Consider the following 25,024-nt stretch of genomic DNA (forward strand, 5'->3'; position numbering starts at 1 on the left):
GAAGAGTGGGGATCATGACATGTGCAGATCTACTAAGAAAAAGGTTCAAGAATTACCGGTAGATATTGATCGTAATTGGGTATTTCAATTGAGAATATGTGCCCTTTCAAATACACATGACACCAGAGCGCCTGGGTGGCTCAGTCAGTTAAGCAACTGACTCTTGATTTCTACTCAGGTCGTGATTTCAGGGTAGTGAGATAAGCCCTGCCCTGGGCTCAGTAGGGAGTCTGCTTAAGATTTTCTTTCTCCCTCTCCCTCTCCCTCTGCCCCTACCCCCGCTCGCACTCTCACTCTCTCCCTCAAATAATAACTAAATCTTCAAATAAACGTGGCACCATTTGAATTTCATCCATTAGCTGCATAAAATAAACACACTTCACCCTGATGTAAAGGGAGGCCAGCTTGCCCCAGCTAGTGCTCAAACCTCTTCCTATTTTTTCTCTCTCCATTCCTTGCCTACATGAAGAAAATCAGCTCCAAGAGCCTATCAAGCTAAGGGAAAGGGCAAAATTTGATGGGAAAGTGATAACTCAAGTTGTTTGTGAATGACAGGTAGAGCCAGCAGGTTCACTAAACATAAACTTTATTAGCAAAACTGCTCATTCAAATTACCAGAGGAACTAGGTTTCTGAACCCATAAGTGGTTCATTGCAAGCATGCCCATTATTCTAAATTCCTATTAATTTCTCAATTCCCAGTTGGATTCAGCTGCCTTCAAAGGCACATTCTATTTGCAGTTGCTGACACTCTGTAGAGATGGCTAATAATTTCATCTAACCATGGGACAACTAAAAATGTGACTGAATTAGCTACAGCTGTACTTCACCTAGCCACAAAGAAAATGTGGCAGTGCTGAAGACTGGAACCACCTTCTGCAGCAGAGTAGATTGCCTCCCTGAAGAAAGGAGAGCCTACTAAGAAGAACACCTGTTCTTTCTTTATGAGTTTGTTTTTTGGTGGGGGGGAAGGGAGAAAAGTTGTGTCACTGTCAAGTAATTAATACCAAATAAGAAAATAGGAGTCACTTAGGGTCAACTGGGGAGCATTGGCTAGGCAGAGAAATCCCCAAAAGAATCTGTAGATGGTGATCAAAAGAACAAACCACAGAACCAGAATACATGTTGGGATCATGGAAAAGAGACAGCCAAGACTGGTTGACTTGTCTGCTGAATCCTTCACTCTACATCAGAGCATCTGAAAATGGAATGGGCTGAAACAAGCTGTTCTCATGCAGTGTTGGCCCAATTACCTTCAAGATTGACACAAAATCTCTGGCAAATCTAGGTCCTCCTAGTTGTCGTAGGTCCCTGAACAGCCTGTCAACTGTCTCCCCCCACCCACAACCCCCGTTAAGTGCCAGTGTGTGCTAGCAGGAGTTATAAATAAACCTGCTTCTATGGCCCCCAATAAAAACTATTATTTACCTAAAAGGCATTAAAGTGTCAAGCTGTCACCTTAGTTTCTGAATCTTAGTGAATGCCAGTGCACAAATCCTAAGGCACAGAGAATTAGTTTACCTCAAATAAACATGATTGAAGAAGTGCAGCGTGATTTAGCTAAACTAGCCGACACACTTCAGGGAACTGGAAAGGTAGAGTTCCAACTAGGATGTTGATCCACATTCTTTGGTGGAGAAAAGGAGATACAGAACCAAGGCAATAACAGCAGGGGGTATGTAAGCCTTCACAGAGCAGATAAGGGGCATGTGGACCTTCCATAACAGTGGGCACAGGTCTTAGACACCCTTGAACAGTAATCACAAACTTCTCTCTGAACCAGTGACAGTCCATCCTCAAAGCCAAGATGACTCAGCATAGAAGACATTACGGGTTAGAGAGAACATGCTAGAAGAAGGAGATTATCTTGGTCATGAGAACATAAAGGTTAAGAATACAGGTTTTGGAGTCAAATAAGCCTAGTACAATCACCAACTTCATTATCTTCTAGTTCTGTGGCCTTGGTACATGTCTGAGATCAAGTTCTCCAAATGCAGAGCCTGAAACAAAGATTAAGATATACCTAACTTATTGAGGGAGGACTCTCAGGAGAAGCTTATGAGAGCATAAGGGGAGCAGAATTGAGAAGGGGAGAAATGCCATGGTTTCTGGTAAAGTTTAACCTTGACCTGATCAATAGGGGAACTCTGGAAGGTAAACGTACCCCTGAATTGTACCTGCTTATAATCCAAGGAGCTGGCTTTTGTGGGTTAGTTATTGGCCCTGGCCCACGGGTGGAGAGGAAGGATTGGGGAGTGTGTTAACCTCCTGGACAAGGCAGCTCCCATTAGCTGAGGGCAATTATCTGAGGAAGGGGGCATCTGGGAGTTTACCAGCCAATACTTTTAGCAGCTACGAGATGGGCCTATAGCAGTCTGGATCCAATCAGATATAGAAATCATTCAGTAAGTTAAACAGAAAAATTTTAGTATAAGTAATCACTATGATAAAACTGTATAGCATGCTAGGACTGAGGGAGAAAAATCCCAGGAAGGGCAAACTGGAAGAAAAATGTGGTTCAGGCCACCAGAGCCCAGAGAAGTACACTGGTTTGGCCAGGCTGAATGTGGTCTGGTTTGCTGAGCAAGCCATTGGTCACCACCCGCTGGAGCTCAGAGAGCAAGCGGGAGCGGATGATCAGCAACTGATAATGTGGGTGTGTGTGGTGGAAATCTCGATGCTGATGGGAGTAGGGGGGTCAGGTGGGAGCCATACTGAGGCTCTGGTTTTTGTCAAGAGGGCTGTGGAAAGATTAAGGCTAGGCTAAGTCTTCACTCACTCCGCCAACCTCCAACACCCCTCTGAAATGGACGGAAGAACACGTCCCCTCCCCCACCCCACCCCCCACGGACACCTGCAGTGTCCCTGTAGCACCCTCTACTGGAATTCAGTTAACACTGAGCATATACTGAAAAGTGCTTTGGGAGCTGAAACAACAAATTAGTAACCCACATAGTACTTCCAGCCCCGGAAAGGAGACCTAGATGGGGTTTCAACTGCACCCTTACTAGTACTCAGTCTGTACAGTTTCTTCTTTTAGAAAACAGGGGTAACATCCATTATATAAAATTGTTGCACAGATTAAATAACGTTTTGTACAGTGCCAAGCACAGCTCCTGGTATACGGTAAGTACTCAATAGATAGTAGCAATTGCTATTGGTCTTTTCATCATTGCCATGTGATACCAAGCTATGGAAAACATTCACAGAAATGGCAGGTTGCTCCTATCTACTTCTTTCTAGAAACACCAAGCATCCAGTTTACCTCCAGCACTGCCATAAAGGGGGTAAGTAGGGACTCTGCCCAAAGCTGTTGACTCAGAGTCATTGTAAGGATCAAGTAAAATAATATCGTAAAATACTTGGCAGAGTGCTAGTCATATAAGTGTTCTATACATGGTAACTGTGGCTAACATTAATAATCATCATAAATCAACATAAAAGAAACATAAATTAACATAGAAAATTAACTTTTTCTAGCAAAAACTCCAGGCTTGAAAAGATTTTTACCAACTTTCCCTAATGACCCCAAACTAAAATTATAGTGTTTATTGGAATAAAGGCAAATTCCTGCATGCGAGTTGCAGAAACAACACAGTACGAATAAAAGACCTTGCTAAATAGAAAAGTTGAAGGAGAAATTCATTTAACGAATATTTATTGCCTTTGAAGATGCTATTCTAGATGCTGAGGAAAACTGCAAGAAACAACAAAAATAAAATAAAATTCCAGCTCTCATCGAGCTCACACTTTTTGTGTGATATGCAGAGGCTAAAAAACAACAAACATGTCAATGCATAGTGTGTCAGATGGTGATGAATGCTATGAACATAGATTATTCAGAGTATTGGGATAATGTATTGGAGCAGCAAAACCTTCTCTGATTAGGTGGGCACAGAAGTGAAGGCAGCTGATGGAGTGGGTGTGAGTGGGCCTATCAGAGGGAAGAGTGTGTTAATTGGAGAGTCTGCAAGTACAGGTGCAAAGGGCTGGAAGTGAAAGTTCGTGTGGCCCATTCAAGGCACAGTGAAGAGGCATGGTACCTAGCCATGTGAGTGAGAGGGAGAGGAGTGGGAGACAAAGGCCGGAGGAAAGCTGGAGCTTTCAGATCATGAGGAGATTCCAGACCACAGTGAGGACTTTGATTTATGTTTCAGCTGCTGTGAAGAGAACAGGTTGTGCAAGCAAGGTGGTGGGGGAGTTGTCGGTGTAAGACAAATTGAGAGCCTGGACTACAATGAGAACACTGGAGTTGGTTAGAATTTGTGGGATTCTGGAAGTAATTTTAAAAGTTGAGCTAATGAGGTAGATGATGGTTTGGATGCACAATGAAAGAGAGTAAGACACATCAGTATGACTTCAGGTTCCTGGCCCCGGGGGATCTGAAAAAATATAGTCTCATGAGATAAAGAAGACTAGGGGATAGGGGAGAGCTTTTTCATGGAAAGGTATAATTAAGACTTCGGGTTTTGGTATTAAATCTGAGATGTCTACTGGACATTCAAAGGCAGGTATCCCAGCAGGCAATTATACATGGATCTGGAGTTCATAGGAAAAGAATGGTCTAGAGATAGGAATTTGGAAGTCCTCAATGTATAGAGGTATTTAAAGTCTTGAGAAGGATAGGATCACAAGAGTGGATGTGGATGTGAAGAGGACAGCTTCCATAAAGGGAGCCCTGGAACACTCCGGGGTTTATAGCAACAGATATGATTGTGAAGTTATACTAGATTTAAGAGAGGAAATTTTAATTTAAAATGGAGTAGACTGCTTCCAAAGATAATGTGCTCCTGTTCCCTGCTCTGCATCTGTTGTCCATCAGTCAGAGATACTATAGGGATTCCAACACTGGATGAAAAGAAGGAGCACATGACCTCCAAGCTCTAAGCCATCAATATCGAAGATAATTTACTAGGAATCGAGATATCTTTAGTTAAAGGTCTGCCCTTAACTTGTTCTATGCCCTTAAGGAACTCATGAAACCTGCTTAGTCTTCAATTTCCTCAATGATAAAATAAAGGAGTTGGGTAAGATACTCTTTAACATTCTATTCTGAGATCTAAAAGTCTATAATTACCAGGTATCCACTTCTGTTCTACTTAACCCAGACATTATAAAACTCAGGTATAAAAAAAAAAAATCCAAAACGATTTAAAAAATCCAAAAAGTTGCTGATTTATTCAAAATTAATTAATTAGATTCTTGGAATCTGACAAAGGCAAAGCCTTTCCAGGTAGTTCCTGAGTTATCTTCCCCAGAGCTCCTGTTCCCACTTCCACGCTGAGGTGGTACAGCTGTACTTCTGTGATAAGCCATAGCAAAAGAAGAAAATTTAGCACAATTCAAACAACAAGAGCCTTGATCCTGAAGGAAGTACAATGCTGGATGCCTTCAGACACGTGAACAGGCCATCTGGGCTCTCACAACCTTGTCCAGTAGAGGCTGGATAAGCAATTCTAGTGAAGGGGTGAAGAAAATTACTACCCAGAAATGCATAGAGCTAGCTGCAGAAAGACCAAAGAGGAGATCGGCCATCTGTTGGAAAGCTGGGCTTAGACGGAAAAAGCTAGTATTCAGGTCAGGGCCTGAGGATGAGTAGGGTTTCTAGGCATAATGAAGAATAGGAACTTTGTAATCAAATTGGCTTGGGCTCCAAACTCAACTGTATTAGCAATTAGCCGTTTACCCTTCTGTAAGACTCATCACTCCAAACTCAAGCTAATACCTTCCTCTTACCATAGTTGTGATAAAAAATGTGATAATTATATGTAAAATACTTAATACAATACCTAGTATCTAAAAAGGAATCAGCAAACCATAGTTATTAATATTTGAATAAAGGAGGTAGTAATGGAATCCCAAAAGAAGATACAACATGAATAATGTTCATGAATCTAGTATTCCCTGATCTCCTTGATCTATTCACAGCCTATCTTTTTAATAATATTTTGGTTAAAATTTCCAGCATGACTCTCCTTGTTACCACATGGAACTACTTACTATCCCAAGTATAAATTATATTATAATTCAGTGTTTTCCCAAATTCATTCATATACCACCCAAACAAATTTTGCACTGTCTACATAATACTTTATTAGTACTTGCCTCCATTTTTCCTTGAATTATTGAAGTTTTCACTTAAATACATTTATTTGATTAAAACACTTTATACCACAACTTTAAATAGAAATCTAGCATTACTTTCCATAAGGTGAAGAGAACTAAAAAATAAATGCAATCTGAAGCCATTTTTGTTGAATTCTAGTTACTGTAGTCTGCTATCATATTTGGGCCTATATGTTAAGGAACAAAGGGAGGAGAGAGGGACTAGTTAATTAACAGTATGGAAAAAGGTTACAGATGCATCAGCATGAAATTGAGGCCTTTTTTTCCTGAATAAAAGTGTTGAAAGATGATTGGAAAAAGAAAACTCTTGTCACTGCATAGTTGAACATTATTTAATGTTACTTCTGTATATTGTGCATATCAGCAGTGGTACAGAGCCTTTGAGAAACACCGCCTTGGTTCATACCATCCTGCCTTCTCTGTTTATTCCAATCCATGTCTCTCAACGCTCCCTCAAGCCCCACCTCCTCCATGGAGCCTCCCCTCATTATTCCATTTGGCAGTAAACTCCCTGCCTTTAAATCAAAGTTCTTGGTGTTAACCCATTTGGAAATAAATCATGCATTTCCTGATGACATTTATTCTATCACTGTCACACTGGCATTTTGTTCTTGCATTTTTATCATTGTCTAGGTTTTTCTTACTCCTTCCCCAATATAAGTTATTGTGGGTGGGGACGGACTTTTCTGCCCATATTACCCTATGCATGCTTTGAAAATGGCAGGCATGTCATAAATATATGTAGAATAAGTGACTAAAACATGTGGTCCATGAGAGCATCAAGTACTGTAGTCACACTGGAGAACTGAGGTAATCTAAATGAGGGTTGAGAATAGTGATGTTTACTAGGCATTACTGAAATAAAAATATTTGAATATTAGGTAGCAAGGAAAAGTTTTCCTGAGAAAACTTTGGTTTCATATTACTGTGAAAAAGGTAGCTATTAGCACGATTATCAGAAATTCACCATGTTTCCAGAGTGTGGTACTAACAGAGCTCTATCCAGGTGGTGCTGTCAAAGAAACCAACCATCATATTCTTGCCAAGGTCCTTTATCTCTCATTTGACTTGCTAGGAAACGTGAATAACTACTATTAGGACATATGTGATTGCCCAGATTTATTACTTTTTTTTTTTTACAGATAGGTGTATGAAACTTAACATGCTGTAACACTAACACAGCCAGGGAGCCTGGGTGGCTCAGATGGTTAAGCATCTGCCTTCAGCTCAGGTCATGATCCCAGGGTCCAGGGAGCCCACATCAGGCTCCCTGCTCAGAGGGGATCCTGCTTCTTCCTCTGCCTCTCTCTCTCTCTCTCTCTCTCTGTCTCTCATGAATAAATAAATAAAATCTTAAAAAAAAAAAACACTAACACAGCCATTTCACAATGGCTCGGAACCCACCACAGTGAAATTTCAGAAATATAAAGACAATTTTGAAGAAAGCAATGTCGAAAAAAAAATAGTATCATACAAAAGAAGGTGAAATAATAAAATTAATTCTCTCACATCTTACACTTTAAATGAGATTGGAACACCAAATAGAAGGCTTTATTCAAGCTAGGGGTAGGGCTCTTGCATTATTTTCTACCAAGCCCTGTATAATAATCAGGATGTTAATCATCACATAACTAGATGTACAATCTGAAAGGATATAATTTCATTTTATGCATTTGGGTAATGTCACTTTAGAGAAAATCAGACAATGGGCAGAAGAGAAAGCAAGGAGATAGAAAAGGAATCATAATTGAGTTTAGGGCTGCTGTCCATTCCTTGTCTTTCTCTCTTCATTCTTAAATGCAATGGCAAGTTTCTTCACTCTTACAATGTTAAAGGTTTTCTTAGAAATAAGTGGGAAATTCTAAAAGGGCCTTTTGTTAGAATTGGGAGAGATCTTGGAAATCATCTAGCTCAAACTCCACATTCTGCAAAGAAAGAAAGAGAGCACCAGCGAAGAGTGTTAACTGTCCAAGACCACCTGGTTACTTTTGGCAAAGGGAGGTCTGGAATGCTGGTCTCTTGAACCGAATCTCCAGTCTCAGGGCTGTCCAGTGCCTCCCTCAAGAATTCTCTTCTTGGAGCTCAAAGCCTGAGGCCTTCCTGTCTCATTCCAGCCCAGGCTGTAGTGATAGTGGGAAAACAGGAGTACACATTACACAGATGATGGATAACTCATCAGATACCTGCAACTCTTCCACTAATATTTCTGCCCGCCTCCTCAGCAAGCATATGGCTCGTGGATGTGACTTCCGTCATTGGCAATTGGAGTGAACAAGCAACGCTTCTCTCAATTTTCACACTACCATTGACAATACATCTCCCTCTAAGTAAAACTGCTTTCTGCTTGGAATCCAGTAGACGGAGCTGTGCTTTGAGAACAGATGTGAAAACTGGATCATTTGCTTACCTCTGTAAGGGAATTTAAATCTCTTGGACAATTTGAGGCAGTCCACATGACTAGTTTGAATGCTTGACAGTGTAATAGCCAATCTCTGGGTAAGTGTTAAATAACCCTCCAAACTCCTAAAGATTAATTTAGCTTTGCTTGCAAGAACCTATTTTAAAATGACTCAAATCTTTTCTTAAATTTATCAGCATTATTTTCTAGATGAATATACTTCCTTGGCCTTAGGAAGTGCAATGACATTGTGTTCAAGAAATACAAACTATTCTACCAAATGAAAAAAACTATGTTTTAGTGAATTATTTTCATTAATAAATAAACTTCTAAGCACAAAAGAGATTATTGGTTTGCTTGGAATGGTGATCACAATGAATCTTTTACAATAAAAAGTCGTAATGCTTTAAATAAAAGCTCTTACTAAAACAGCCAAGGAAGGAGTTGGGAAAGCATAAAAGACTTTCAAATCCTTTAAGGATCCACTTCCCTACTACTGCAAGTCTCAAAGGATTGAGTAAAAATTAGCTACGCTCATAGCAGACCTGTTCTGTTTTCTGAACAAGGAGACGATGGAAAAGCACCCCTCGGGTCTCAAAATGTTAAAGATTTGATATCTCTTGATCCCTTGTTCTAACCCTGAGCTCTTTTGAACAACACATTCAGTTCCCTTTTTCCCATCTCCCACTCATAAAGGGGATTCTAGTACAAATTGGGTAAAACAAATTTCTCTTTGGGACTGCTATCAACATCAACAAAAATAGGAGAAAGAATATCTCCCCCATGAAGCCTCCTTTGATGTCCTGAGCCTATGGTTCTCCCCCATCCTTAAGCTCATTCCACACATGCAGGAGGCTCTAACGTGCTTAGCACTCAAGGTACCTGGCTGGCTCAGTTGGTAGAGCGTGCAACTCTTGATCTCAGGGGCATGAGTTCAAGTCCTACTTTGGGTACAGAGAGTGCTTAAAGATAAATAAAGAAAACAAATTTGCTCACATGTATTTATTAAAAGAATTTTTTTTAAAACATGCTCGGCACTTAATTGTTCTTTTAGTGACTTATATATGGTTCCTTCTCCCCAACAGGCTTGCAACCTCTGAGAATAAGGATTAAAACTTATACTTATTTGTGCCTTGTGGTACTCAGCAGTATTGCAATACAGACAAGTGTTCTGTCATACGAGCTTGATGGAGAATCAAACATCACTGTTTTCAATCTTTCAAATCCTTGAAAACATGTCCAAATAGAATCAGGGTGTTAATATAACCCTAAGAGTTATTATTTGGTAGCACTCGGACAATTTCTGAACAGATCATTCACAATATTTTATTATATACTGAAGATGCACAATAGAAATAAAAATAATTTTGTGCTCCACTGTCAGCCTCCCCATCCCTCCCACCCCCCCCACCATTCCAGCAACCCTCAGTTTGTTTCCTGAGATTAAGAATTCCTCATATCAGTGAGATCATATGATACATGACTTTCTCTGATTGACTTATTTCGCTCAGCATAGTACCCTCCAGTTCCATCCACATTGTTGCAAATGGCAATATTTCATTCCTTTTGATGGCTGCATAATATTCCATTGTGTATATATACCACATCTTCTTTATCCATTCATCTGTCGATGGACATCTTGGCTCTTTCCACAGTTTGGCTATTGTAGACATTGCTGCTATAAACATCGGGGTGCAGGTACCCCTTCGGATCCCTACATTTGTATCTTTGGGGTAAATACCCCAAATCCAGCAATTGCTGGATCGTATGGTAGCTCTATTTTCAACTTCCTGAGGAACCTCCATACTGTTTTCCAGAGTGGCTGCACCAACTTACATTCCCACCGACAGTGTAGGAGGGTTCCCCTTTCCCCGCATCCCCGCCAACATCTGTCGTTTCCTGACTTGTTAATTCTAGCCATTCTGACTGGTGTGAGGTGGTATCTCAACTCTGAGAAACAAACTGAAGGTTCTAGAGGGGAGGGGGCTGGGGAGATGGGTTAGCCTGGTGATGGGTATTAAAGAGGGCACGTGTATAACACGATGCCCTGGGTGTTATACACAAACAATGAATCATGGAACACTACATCAAAAACTAATAATATACTGTATGGTGATTAACATAACATAATAAAATTTTTTTAAAAAGTAAAAAAAAAAGAAATAAAAATAATGACATTTGAAACGTTAGATGTATACTCTTTGAAAGTAAGTACAAAGACTGAAACGTCCACTTATGAGTAAAAACATAATATAGAAATTTTCAAACTGGCAAACTTTTGCAGAGCTCCTCTCTTGCAGCATTGACAAGAAGAGTAAATGACTCATTTCCTTAAACTGCAATTGAATCTTGAGAAATTAATTTCTGTAGCATTTAGCATTTGACTCTCTCAACTTGCAGAGTAAGAAGATGAACAGGCAAAGGCTATATTGTTAGAGTTTTAGTAAGTTCAGCTGTAGTTTCTTATTTTTAAAAATCTTAGAATTGCCAATTGATAGTAGATACACTGAATACCTTGAACCATACATAGAAAAAAGTCATCCTTAAATCTGTACCAATTACATGAAAATTTCATGCAAGAAAATCTCCCTCTACTCCACCTTCAATATCCAGAATGCATCATGCTGGTGATGACTATTATATATACTTTTAAATTTTTGGTGAGAAAAGCCATTAGCTACATAAGACAGCTCTTCACAGCCTTCTAGACACAACTTGGCATATTTCAGGACATAAAAATGATCACTTCTAAATTAAATGAGTCCAATTACACATTGGACTTATTTTGTCACTGGCATAATTCAGTCGTCTATTTGTGCATATTGGTATGGAAAAGGACATAATAAAAATATATCGCTGCAATGCCTACTTCTGAGAGTCTCAAAATACTTCATAGATATTAACAGATTATTTTGTATTACCATAACATGAACATAGCGTGAAGTATTATCACCATTTTCTTAGATATAATACTTGATACAATGTTAGACCATTATAGTAATCTAGGCACAGAGACCTGCTTCTGTATTCTCAAAAGAGGTCCTTTATTCAGTATAACTCAATATGCAGTGACCCTTGAGCAGCATAGGTTTGAACTGAGCAGGTGCACTTACATGCAGATTTTTACATACAGTGCTGTAAATGCTATTTCCCTGAGGATTCTCTTAAGAACATTTTCTTTTCTCTAGCTTACTTTACTGTAAGAATACAGTACAATAAAACATATAACATACAAAATATCTGTTAATCTGTTTATGTTACTGGTAAGCATCCAATCAACAGTAAGGTATCAGTAGTTAAGTTTGGGAGAGTCAAGGTATCCACAGATTTTCAACTACATGGGAATTGGCACCCCAACCATTACCTTGCTCAAGGACCAACTGTAACTTATTTATTCTTTCTTTGTCTCACAAACATTTTTTGAGCACCCATATGTGCCAGCCACCAAGTCTACAGAGCAGAATAATACTGTCTACATTTAGCCTTAATATTTTCCTCGCAAACTAACTGCTCTGTCCAAAACCCATTTTTCATTTCTTACTTGCATGCGCATTTCTGTAGATTGTTACAAAGGCAGGTTCCTACTTGAAAGGCTTCTTTGGCAGGCGTGACGTCACATTTTCCTAGCTCTTCTCTTACCCCTGTCCATTCCTTGTCTTTGATAGCTTTCTCTTCTTCTTAAAACTGGTTCAGTGATGTCTCAAGCCTCAATCTTCTTGAAAGCCCACGAAGTTCCTGCATGACAGATTCCAGACTTCCCCTCCAGCCCATCCCCTGCCCACGATGTCAGACGTTCTCTTTATGCGTTTACAGCGCCAGTTTGCTTGTAATTCTCCACCATGCCTTTTATTGCCTATGTGCCTCTGCTCATACATTTCCCACTTCTGGAATGCCCTTCCCTCTCTTTTTTATCTGGCTAATTTTCATCCATCCTTTAAGACTTCCCAGAGGTGCAGCAAAGATACCGTTAGGGGAGAGGCCATGGGTTCTGTCTCAATGTAAGTGAATCCTATCGAGGTCAAAAAAAGGTCCAGAAACCAAATTCCAACCTGCACAGGAAGTTTAAGGGTAGCAGGTAATTTCTGAGGTATTATTTCTCTTGCCTTGTATAATCCTAACCTATACTTTGGAGGGCTGGTACAATGGAACAAAGATAATTCACTGCTTAACCTTTCTTGGGCTAAAGAGTTACTTAGTTATGTTACCTTCTGTTACTACTTAATAATTACTAGAAAAAAATGACTGATACTTATAAATAAATCATTTCCACTCCCCCCACCCCCCAAAAAAGACTTTTCCTTGAGGTCTTCTCTGATACCATTTCCCTTCTCCACCACTCTGAGGTCTGATTAGGTGCACTTCTCTGTGCTCCCACAGCCTTGGTTAGAGCATCAGTGGGGTAATTTTCAGATTTTCCCTGTGTGCCTGTGCTCTTTGTTTGTGTGCAGGGATGGTGTTTCGTCAGTTTTTTCTGTACCCCCATGCCTGGCTTCTAAGTAATCGATAAACATTTGTCGAAATGAACTAGAAAAGTTAAGTGGAGATGAACTGTATTTACTTAAGGATGAGGATTTTACTAACATAAAGGGTAATTCTAAGATAATATTTTTCTAAGTGCTCAGAAAAGAACTCATCTTGCCCCCAAATAGTAGCATATAAGCAGAAATCCTCTAGCCATACTGAAATATACTCATTGACATTTAATCCCCACATTAGATTGTACACAACTTAAGATCAAGGTCAGGTGTTGGTATTTTTAATAATAAATTATGTAAAAATATGTGCTTATTAACTATTAGTTGAACATATGAATGATTGAGTGGGTGGACAGGTGTGTGGAGAGGTGAGTGGATGCACAGGTGGGTGAATAGATAGGTGGATAGGTAGATGGATGAATGGATGGACAGGTAGGTGGGTGGGTAGATGGGTAGTTTAAACACTGTATTCATTTGATCTCTCTTTTGGTTTCTTTTTATAACCATCTACTCATAAAATAAGGCTAAGGGGCGCCTGGGTGGCTCAGTCAGTTAAGCATCTGCCTTTGGCTCAGGTCATGATCCCGGAGTCCCTGGATCGAGTCCGGCATTGGGCTCCCTGCTCGGCAGGGTGTCTGCTTTTCCCTCTGACCCTCCCTCCTCTTGTGCTCTCTCTCTCTCAAATAAATAAATGAAATCTTTAAAAAAAATAAGGCTAGGAAAACACTCCTTATACCTCAGTACTTGGTCTCCTTGTATATATACTTGTCCTCTATCTTGACAGGACTCAGGAAGACCAAGTACAAAGATTTCTTGGGGCATTTGAATGAATAGACCCATGTTTCTGAAGTTCATTAGAAGCACCTTGATTCCCTTTATAAGAATGAAGATAAGATCTCTTCCAATACCTCATTTACAATGGAGTGTGATTCTCCTCCCCAGTACCAATTTTCTTCTCTCAACGAGTTTAAAATGTTTTGGTTAAATACTATAAAAAATATTTTGGACAAAATATCAATTTAAAAGAAAAGAAAACCTGACAACCATCTGTGTGATGTGTGTTTTTTTGTTTTTTTAATCCCTCATTTTTTTTTAATCTCCTTGAGAACTCTAGCTCTCTCTATTTGTGGAAGAGGGTATCATAATTTAAAACTATCATCTGTGGGGTGCCTGGGTGGCTCAGTCGGTTGGGTGTCTGCCTTCGGCTTGGGTCATGATCCCGGGGTCCTGGGATCAAGCCCGCATCGGGCTCCCTGCTCCGCGGGAGTCTGTTTCTCCCTCTCCCTCTGCCTGCCGCTCCCCCTGTTTGTGCTCTTTCTCTCTGTGTCAAATAAATAAATAAAATCTTTTTAAAAAAATAAAACTATCATTTGCAATTTCAGCTTTGGTCAATTCTGAAACTGGTCCATTAGAGAGAGGAATGGGCTCCACAGTCATGTTTAACCAATGTAACTGCATTTCCAAGATCACAAATAATTATGACAAAGAGGAGAGACAGAGAGTGGCAACCTCAGTTCACAGTATCACAGTAGAATCAAATTCCTGAAATGGCCTTCTCTCTTTTTTATATGGTTAATTTTAATATATATATATTTTAAGATTTTATTTATTTGTCAGAGAGAGAGAAAGAGAGAGAGAACAAGCAAGAGGAGTGACAGGCAGAGGGAGAAGCAGGCTCCCCTTAAACAGGTTCTTATTCACATATATCTCTATTACCATGTCACTAGCATTTTTTTGAAAATGCATTTTTTTTCTATATGGTCTTATTATTTTCAATTTTGTGTTAAATTACCTGCAAACTTCTTCAAAGATGCATTTTATGGATAATACATAGGAAATTGGGGGCATTTCAATCTTTTTTTTATACACCATAAAAATTTTAAATGGAAAAAATACTCTCTCTATAAATGCTAAGATACCTGGTAAATAAAAAGCAAATTATGCTACATGGAGTATAACCTCAATTTTAATATTTTTATATTGAAATATGTAAATATCCTTATAGATATTGGGGTTTTTCCTTTTATTTATAACTTTCTATGTAAAATGTTTCTATATGATACACCAACAAGTCATCTCTTTTGAATATTAAGCCAAATTTAAATACTTCAAAATATATAAATATATTCAGTCAAAGAGGAGTGACAACAAAACATTCTTCCCATAACAAGATATTCCAAAGTGCAGTTATAAAATTCCAAAATTAAGTCTTTTATGCTGGTTGAGCTCTCATTATTTAATTTGTTTAGTCGCTCCTTTTGTAAGGAACCATTTCAATGTGTTCTTGTTTGCAAGCATTGTTTCAATAATTACAGTTTGTTACATGTCCAAAATATGAATATTTTTGCCAGTCCATTCTTTGAATACTTTGTTTCTAAATTTCCAACTAATTTTTAACAAAAGGCAAATAGAATTTGAAGTGAACACTGGTGATTCCTCAGCAAATTTTCATCTTCTCTCCAGAAGTTGTGGTTAGTGACACACCTATAGATCCCATAATGGGTAGTAAATATCAACAAACGTTTTGTGCAAGTTACATGTTTAGCATCAACTTTTTTTTTTAGACCTGTAAGTTCAGTACCTAACATTTCATTAAACATTCGTTTCTTTTTTTCTGTTATTGCTGCCAAAGGAGTTTATTGCAATATAAATTTTTTCAAACCACAAAATACAGCCATAGATTTAGGCCATACAATAATTGACAAGAAACTCTGTATGAAACAGACCGCTCATCCTCTATTTTCCATACATTTCCCACACCACAAGCAACTACTAGCCCCAATCACTGGTGTCCTGGCTGTTTTGTGCACCTGGCATAGAAGGAGTTAGCTGTCCTTAGTTCCTGAGGTCTGAGAGCTCTTTGTTTTATCAGCAAGCACAAAGTGTGCAGCCTCTGAAGGGAAGCTGGAAAAGCTTGGGAGTAGAGAGACAGGCTGGTCATTGTCTTTCAGATTTAACCACATGAGTGAGAAATCTTTCCATTGCACATGGGTCTCACAAACTACTAGACCAGACTAGGGCAGAAGCTGCACGCAAAGCAGAAATCTATGAAACACAACCCAACTCATCTTAAAATGAATAACAACAATATTTCCTTAAAAGACTGAAAAAAATGGATAGACATTAAACCAGAATGAATGATAGGACAACAGGCATAAGCCAAGACTGGACCAGGAAAACATATGATCACCGGCCTCACGAGGCCTGTTTGCACTTCCAGCTCGAATTCAAGAACTCGAGTTCTCCTAACTCACTAATATGGTACAGGAGATCTGTTAATGAAATTGAGATTGCCAGTTTTTATCTTTAAAGTTAGTGATGCATCTGTCAAACCCAATGAATTGGCCTCTCGTTTTGTTTTATTCTGTTGGTGTTATTTGGCTTCTAGAACAGAATGGAATTAAACTAATTGTTTTCGAAGAATATAAACTAACATCCAATAGCTTTGATCTAAAATGTGAAAGCAATCAACTTGTTGTCCCTTGAGTAACAATACAGTGAAGCACTTAAAGAGAAAAATGAATAGAACTTACTGAAGAGAAAACTCATGTTCTAAGATGAGAGAGTTATGATGTTGTGTACATATTCTGTCTTGAACTGAGGACTCAGTGAATGTTAGTGTGGATAGCTCTCAAGCCTCCAAGAGATTGCTGAATTGAGGTGTGTGACCCGGGGTTAGGGACATAAAAATTCAGACTTGATTATGGCATCCACTAAGGACATAACTAAGGGGATTGTGTTATATGGCAGCTGGTAGGGTATTATACTAAAAAATGTTTACAAGTTTATCTTTAATTACCTCTCCACTGTCACTTACTACAATCCTTTGACAGTTTTCTTACCTGGGTAACAGCCACGGGGAAGAGAAGGGGAGATTAAATGACACAATGGCTCATAATAGGCCCTCAAAAAATATTTGTTGAAATTTGAATGTTGAAAAATAATTAGATGGAAACAAAGAACTGGAGAACAAAACAAACACGTAAAGATGTTGTTAGCATCTATGAGTATCTAATAGAATTTTTTAAGAAAATAATTGTTAATTATATTTGACTGACTCACTTGAAAGTATCTCAGTTATGTATTATGCATAAATTAAACCACACAGCTTTAAGGGTATAATTTCACCAATGAAATCTCAGTGTACAAGTAATCATTTAGGAACTTCAAGCCTCCAAGTTTGTCTTTTTATAACTCATAGGCTGGGGTGCCTGGACGCCTCAGTCAGTTAAGCGTCTAACTCTTGATTTCAACTCAGGTCATGATCTCAGGGTTGTGGGATCAGGTCATGATTTCAGAGTCCTGGGATGGAGCCCTGCGTCAGGCTCTGGGCTCACTGGGAGTCGGCTTGGTATTCTCTCTCACTCTTCCTCTGCCCCTCCCCTGCTCTCTCCCTTGCTCTCTCTCAAATAAATAAGTCTTTGAAATCCATAGGCCAAAACTACTGTTCCTATAAAGTGACATTATTACATACTATAGGGTTAAACTAAACCTATAACAAAAATGAGTTGATAAAGATGAAGTTGAACTAACATTAATTTAAAATTTTAAAGGACATAGGTAAAATTGAAAACCATAGTTACCTAAGGATAACACTAATTATACCCTGATTATAAAGCATTGTTCCAGAAAGAAAGAAAAAAAAAGTGGGAATCCCACCTGTGTATGTAGTAAAAGCTTTGCAACTTTCCTTGGGTACCATATTGTTTAGGTTTCCAGTAAATTCTAAAAACATGCATTTTTTTTCCTCTTCAGAATATAAAATTTTTGTAAGCTTTATTCACTTAATAATTGTTCATCATTCCCTAATTATCTTCAAAAATTAATATCTAACAATAAAAATCTACAAGTTATTTATGCTTACTATTTATTTGATCTGGATATATTTTTGAACCACATTTAGCAACTTCTCAAAATCATCTTTTACAACAAGCTGATCCTTAGGGCTTTATCTTATTTTCTACCTTTATTTTTTTCTTCATTCATTCCTTTACCAATTTTTTTGTTTTGTTTTTATTTCTTCTATGGAAAACAATTTTATTTTTAAACTGATAAGAACAAATACTACACTTGATCTTAGCCAAAAGGCCGAGAAGCGATTGAAACAATTTTATTTTTAATCAGTTATTTATATCCCTGAAAGCCACCTCATATTAGTTTCTGCAATGATGTAGGGAATAAATTGATTAATTAGCTTTTTTTAAACCAGGCCTTGTTAGTAATTCACAGAATAAGACATTACATTCCTCAGTTTCACGATAAAAATATTTATCAAGTTATTCATATCACACCAGAGTTTATAGCAAAATAGTTTAAAAAAAGATCCTCCTCCTCTAAGCTCCTTCATTATTAATTGTGGCACTAGATAATGCAATTAGCTGAATAAAGCCCAGTTCATCAAGACAGGACTACTCACTTTTTATTTATTTTTAAAGATTTCATTTATTTGTTTGTTTGTTTATCTCTGAGAGATGGAGAGAGCACAAGCAAGGGGAGTGGCAGGCAGAGGCAGAGGGAGAAGCAGGCTCCCCGCTGAGCAGGGGAGCAGGATGTGGAACTCGATCCCAGGACCCCGGGATCATGACCTGAGCCGAAGGCAGTCACTCAACCAACTGAACCACCCAGGCGCCCAGGACTACTCACTTTTTAAATTGAAACAGCAATATTATATCACACACTACTTTCTTCTGTCATTTGTCATAAGAGTTGGTGATTTGCATATTTTACTAAATATATCTTTGTTTATAAGGATAAAAGACAGTTCCTTATAATTAGAAAATTTGGTATCCATTGCTAAGGAATTTTAAAAATACATATCTTTATGTACATATCGTTTTAGTTTTATGTAGGTATATAAATATATAATATATACATGAATTGTTCCCAGGAACTAAAGACTTAAGCACATTTCCACTGCATGAATTATCTGAGTAACAGTTTTTATCCAGCAGCTACAAGAACTTTAATATTGCAAGCAAAGAATTCATATTTACAAATTTGAGGGAGTATTCTTTTCTTAGATGATTGACATCACCTCTTAGGACGTGATGTCCTTTGTTTCTCATCATAGTTTATGTAATAGTAGAGAACCACTTCTAATGAAGGTTTGTTTGTGCTCTGACATCTGTGGAAACTATTGTTCTAAAAGCACCCTGTCAGATGCAAAAGAGAGGATAAATTAAGCTCAGTTTAACATGTAACATGATTTATTTCAACCTGATTAGCAATGAATAACTATCAGATTTTATATATTAATAGGATGACACAACAAAATGAATACAAGAACATGCAGCATGGTGGAAGTTAAGTGTTTGAAGTGAGAGAAAAACAGCTTTCAAAATGGCAAGCCATTCCTTCCTACAGCATTTTCTATTTCATAGTTTTCTGCCATAAACCTGAGGCTGATGACGGGAAGATGTTGGTCAGCCAGCCAGTCTTCATCATCTGCTCACCTGCCAGCAAACACTACTTTGAGGTTCTAGTTATTCTATGGCCCTTCCGGGTGGTGGCCTTGCTTGAGACCCCTCTCTTCTCATCTCTTTTCCCTCCATATTTTCTGAGATGTCCTTCTTTTTGCAAACCCCTATTCTCAGTGGACCAGCTAATTCATCTCATAAGCTATGTCATACTTATTAAGATTCTGTACTCTCAGAGATACCCTAAAAACCAAATATAGTATATTTCCCTGTGTTAAGAAAACACTGAAAACATCTTTGAGGGGTGGAGATTGGTTGGTTGCTACTGGTTGGGAAAGTCTGCTGTTCTTGGTGTCAAGAATCACTATCACATCAATTGTGCTCACAGAGGATACATCCTTATCTCTGTAATATTATAATGAAGCATCACTTGGAATCAATAGTCTATAAATTTTATTAATCATTTTATAGAAAATCGAATCTCCACCCATTCTTTTTTGGCCACAGGAAATGGTCTGAATCTTTTCTATGGAAGGATGGAGCCTGACTACTTCTCCAGCTTTGTTTTGTGTCGTAGCCGAGCCTTATCCCACTGGAGTTCTCTTACCTGCCATGTTGGTTCCGGCCTCCACAAATGTGCTCTGCTTTCTCAGAACACTTCATACCTTTACTTCCCAATGCCTTCTATTTTGGGCTCACTTAAAAATCACCTCCTTGGGGGCACTGGGTGGCTCAGTCGGGTAAGTATCTGACTCTTGGTTTCGGGTCAGGTCATGATCTCAGGGTTGTAAGATCAAGCCCCACGTTGGGCTCCGCACTCAGCAGTGGGTCTGCTTAGAGACTCTCTCCCTCTCCCTGTGCTCCCCTCCCTCTTCCATGCTCTCTCTCTCTCTTTCTCTCAAATAAATAAATCTTTAAAAAAAAAAACCTCCTTGGAGAAACCATTTCTGTCATTACTTCGTTTTCCACTGTATCCTATGCTTATGCATACTTCTAGTATAAAGTTCAGCAATGAACTGCCCCTATTCATTTGCTTATTAATTTTCCTGTACTGAATGTTAAGTGCTTTAAGGATTGGAATGGTTACTTGTTCATTCTGAATCCCTATGATTGATCTCTATGTCTGGCACACAGTGGATACTCAATAAATGTCTGTTGATTAGAGATGAATAAAAAACTATTGCATGTTTGGAATTACTGAAGTAGTTCTTGATCCAACCTTTCCAATACCTTGTTGCACAGTGCTTGAACATTGCCTTCAACACATAACACCCTATACAAAAGCCTTTTCTTATTTTATTTTGTTATGTTATGTTAATCACCATACATCATTAGTTTTTGATGTAGTGTTCCATGATTCATTGTTTGTGCATAACACCCAGTGCTCCATGCAGTACGTGCCCTCTTTAATACCCATCACCAGGCTAACCCATTTCCCCTCCCCTAGAACCCTCAGTTTGTTTCTCGGAGTCCATAGTCTCTCATGGTTCATCTCCCCCTCCAATTTACCCCCCTTCATTTTTCCCTTCCTACTATCTTCTTTTTTTTTTTAACATATAGCACTGTGAATTGTATAAGACTGTTGAAGCACAGACCTGTACCTCTGAAACAAATAATACAAAAGCCTTTGATAAGTCCTTTTTACCAAGTGGTCAAGCATCACATTTGTGACACACACACTACAAAAGGTTTTTTTGTCTGTTTTTTTTTGTTGGTTTTTTTTTTAAAGATTTTTTATTTATTCATTTGACTGAGAGAGCAAGAGAGCACAAGCAGGGGGAACGGTAGAGGGAGAGGGAAAAGAGGCCTCCCAGCGAGCAGGGAGCCAGATGTGGGGCTCGATCCCAGGACCCTGGGATCATGACCTGAGCCGAAGGCAGACGCCCAACCATCTGAGCCACCCAGGTGCCCCATTTTGTCTGTTTTTTAATAATTTCTTTCCAGGGCTGTTCAAGATGGAAGCATAGGAAGATCTTGAACGCACCTCCTCCCACAGACACAACAAATCTACAGCTACATGTGGAAAAAGAAAACACTAATTTGAGAATGTATCTGCACCCCTACATTCATTCCAGCATTATTTACAATAACCAAGATATGGAAACAAGCTAAGCGTCCACTGATGGATGAATGAATAGAGAAGATGTGGCACACACACACACACACACACACTGGAATACTAAGCTATAAAAAAAAATAAAGTTTTGCCATTTGCAACAACATGCATAGGCCTCAAGAATATTATGTTAAATGAAATAAGTCAAATAGAGAAAGAGAAATACCATATGATTTCACTTATATGTGGAATCTAAAAAAAACAAAACAAATGAATAAACAAAACAATACAAAACCAAATTCAAAGACACAGCGAAATAGTGGTTGCCAGAGGACAAGGTAGGTTGGGGTTAGGCAAAACGGGGGAAGGAGATCAAGAGATACAAACTCCCAGTTATCAAATAAGAAAGTCATGGGCATATTATGTACAGCCTGGGGACTAGAGTCAATAATATTTTATTGCAAATCTGAAAGTTGCTAAGAAAGTAAATCTTCGGAAGTTCTCATCACAAGAAAAAAAATGTCAATTTTTTTTGGTGACAGACGGTAAATAGACAATGTGGTGACCTTTTTGAAATGTATACAAATGTTGAATCATTATGTTGTACACCTGAAACTAATACAATGTTGTATCTCAATTGTACTTCAATAAAAAATTATTTCTCTCCTCAAATAATTTAAAATTCAGTTGGGAAAATAAGCCAAGAATGAGTAAAATAGAAATAATGTTAACCATAATGGTAAAGTTTACATGACACTTAATTTTGAACCAAATATATTTATAAACACTTGACATATATTAATTCATGTAATTATACAGGAGTTCTCATTATCCTGTTAGAGGTGAAGAAACCAAACCACTGAGAAGTTATATGACTTTCCCAAGGTTGTGGAGGGAAGAAGAGGCAGAGCTGAGATTTGTAGCCAGACAGCCTGGCTCCAAAACCTATATATTTAACTACTGTACCATATTGCCTCTAAGAACATGACACATAAATGCCTCCATGGCCCTGAAACAATTTGCGAGGTTGACTGCGGAATGGCTCAATAGACACGTTACAGTGGGGACAATGGCTCTACACCAGTTAGATTTGGGAAGATTTTATGGGAGAGGTAAAAATGGAATGGAATTGACTTTTCAGGATTTATTGGACTTGGTAAATCAGAGTGGAAGAAGGCCTCCCAATACAGAAAACAAAGATGAGTAATACAAGTTATGTTGTTTGTGAGATAATACTGGAGTATATAGGGCAAGATGTGTGGGGTGGGGGGATGTTAAATTCTAAAGTCAGTCGTTCAAAATATTTCTATTTGACCCTAGAAGTCACTGGGAGAAATGGCCAAAATGAAATGAGTAGAGCATTGTTTCAGAATAATAATCTGTTAGTGGCTTGTAAAGCAAAATCAAGGAGAGGGGCGCCTGGGTGGCTCAGTCGTTAAGCATCTGCCTTCAGCTCAGGTCATGATCCCAGGGGCTCAGTTGTTAAGCATCTGCCTTCGGCTCAGGTCATGATCCCAGGGTCCTAGGATCAAGCCCTCCATCAGGCTCCCTGCTCAGCGGGAAGCCTGCTTCTCCCTCTCCCACTCCCCTTGCTTGTGTTTCCTCTCTCGCTGTCTCTTTCTCTCTGTCAAATAAATAAAATCTTAAAAAAAAAAAGCAAGGAGAAAGATACTGAAAACAGGAAACTCCTTACAATACTATTTTACAGGTTTGGACAAAAGTAATGGGATCCCTGTTTGCCCTGTGTTCCTATTTAACTTATTAATTAATGAGATAACCAGTCAGATGTTACAGTATATCAAAGGAGAATCCAAAGAACCATATACATAGGCAGTAAGAAATGTTGAAATGAACTTGAAAATAGATTTAAAACTGGCTTTTTCCATAGAAGAGGAAGGGAAGTCAATTTAACCTCAAACAAAATTTATTTGTATATAAGGAGTTACCAAAGGCTTTTACATAGGGTTTTATGCGTCCAAGGCAGTGTGTAAGCACTTGTATCTCTAGGAATAAGAATCATTTGCATTTTTAATTGTCTAAAATTTACAAAGACAAGGAAAGGTACCAAGACCTACATATAATCAGATAGTTAGGAAGAGCATGTTGCTAAAGAATACCTAGTTTTCTACTGAAAACATCAATTGTTTTTTTTTCCATTTCAGAGTCTCTCACTGGGTAAAAGTGCCCATTTTGACACTGGTGTGAGCATGTGAGATGAAAATATCAGTAATAGGGATCAGAACAAAAATGTAATGTTCCTAACACATGGAATTAGGTGGTACCTTCTTTCTCCTCACTCCTTGAATCGTACCTAATCTTTTTCTCAATATACATGTGAACTAGCAGTTTCAGAAAAGGAGTTAAGTTGTCTTTCATGAGATCAGGCATATGCACTTACACCTGGCCACTTCTGGGGTGATAGAGGAAAATGACAGCTCAACAAAGAGCACGCCAGGGTTCTCTCAGGGAGAATCTGGCACTAGCAAAGTCAGCATGGCCCAATAAGCCAGACTTGGCAACAGCGTCTTTTGTTTGGAGTCAGAGCACTTTGTCATAAGAAAAATAAATTAATTTGAGCTATATTTTTTTAAAGCAAATGAACAAACATTTTCTAACATTCTATCTTCCGAATGTTTGATCGAAATAGATAAGATTTGGCAGAATCTGCAAGAAGGCTAGAGAAAGATGCAAACTGAAAAAAGAGCAGGACCCAGTAAAGATCTGGGCTGGAAGACCAAGAAGCAAGCAAGTCCAATGACAAGACTCTGATGCCTCTGCAAAATATGACCACTGCTAGAAGCCATTGCCATCAGTGCTGAACCTTGCTATATTCGTCATGGCTCCTAACTGACCCTTCTTTTCCTGGGTCACTTATTCCAGAATCAGCTGCAGGCTGCAACATCTGATTGGCTGAACTTGGGCCACACGCTGTACCCTGGCTCCCGGGGAATTATCCGGTAGATGGAGTATCTTTCTCTTTCACTTTTGTACTGAGAGGCAAAACACTGCAGCCAACCAAATCAATAACTTCTGCCAAAACACAAACAGGGTAATAGATACTCCACTGTCAAGTGATGAAGCAAATGTCCAGGCCTACCTGGGTGTTGAGACCAGAGAGAGCTTCTCTATTGGGGATGGAGACAAGATGGGATATGAATCCGTTATGATTCATCTACTCTGTCAGTATGAATGTACCTTGAGGAAGAACAGGGCTATGGGAATCAAAGGGAGGAAAGCCCATAATGCCAGAGCCAAGCAGCTCTGCTCTAGGATTCCTTCTAAAAAGGCAGAAAAGGGCAGGGAAAGGAATCATTTCACAACCAGCAAGAAGAATGAACATAATGGAGTCTTGGAACTGTAGGTGGCCAGGCAGCAGCCCCTGAGTGGGTACGGGTGTAGGTGAGGATGGCAGGAAAAAGGCATGGTGGGTTCCCCGGGGCCTCAAGCTGGTCAAAGAGGAGTGTGTTCCTATGATCATAGCTTGTGAGGCTTGGGGAAACATTTGATTACACAAGGTATGTGTATGTTTTTATTAACCAGTTTTACTGCCACTT

The 25,024-nt window shown here is 38.8% G+C and overlaps 1 protein-coding gene and 1 pseudogene across 1 annotated transcript in view; both read right to left on the reverse strand.

Annotated features, from left to right (window-relative positions):
- The window catches only part of KCNH8 (potassium voltage-gated channel subfamily H member 8), a 367,066-nt gene that overhangs the window by 289,187 nt on the left and 52,855 nt on the right, over positions 1-25,024 (reverse strand). The window lies entirely within an intron of this gene.
- LOC113919144 lies at positions 17,999-18,098 on the reverse strand (annotated as a pseudogene).

This window comes from Zalophus californianus, chromosome 1 (genome assembly GCF_009762305.2).
Source record: "Zalophus californianus isolate mZalCal1 chromosome 1, mZalCal1.pri.v2, whole genome shotgun sequence".
Taxonomy (NCBI): Eukaryota; Metazoa; Chordata; class Mammalia; order Carnivora; family Otariidae; genus Zalophus; species Zalophus californianus.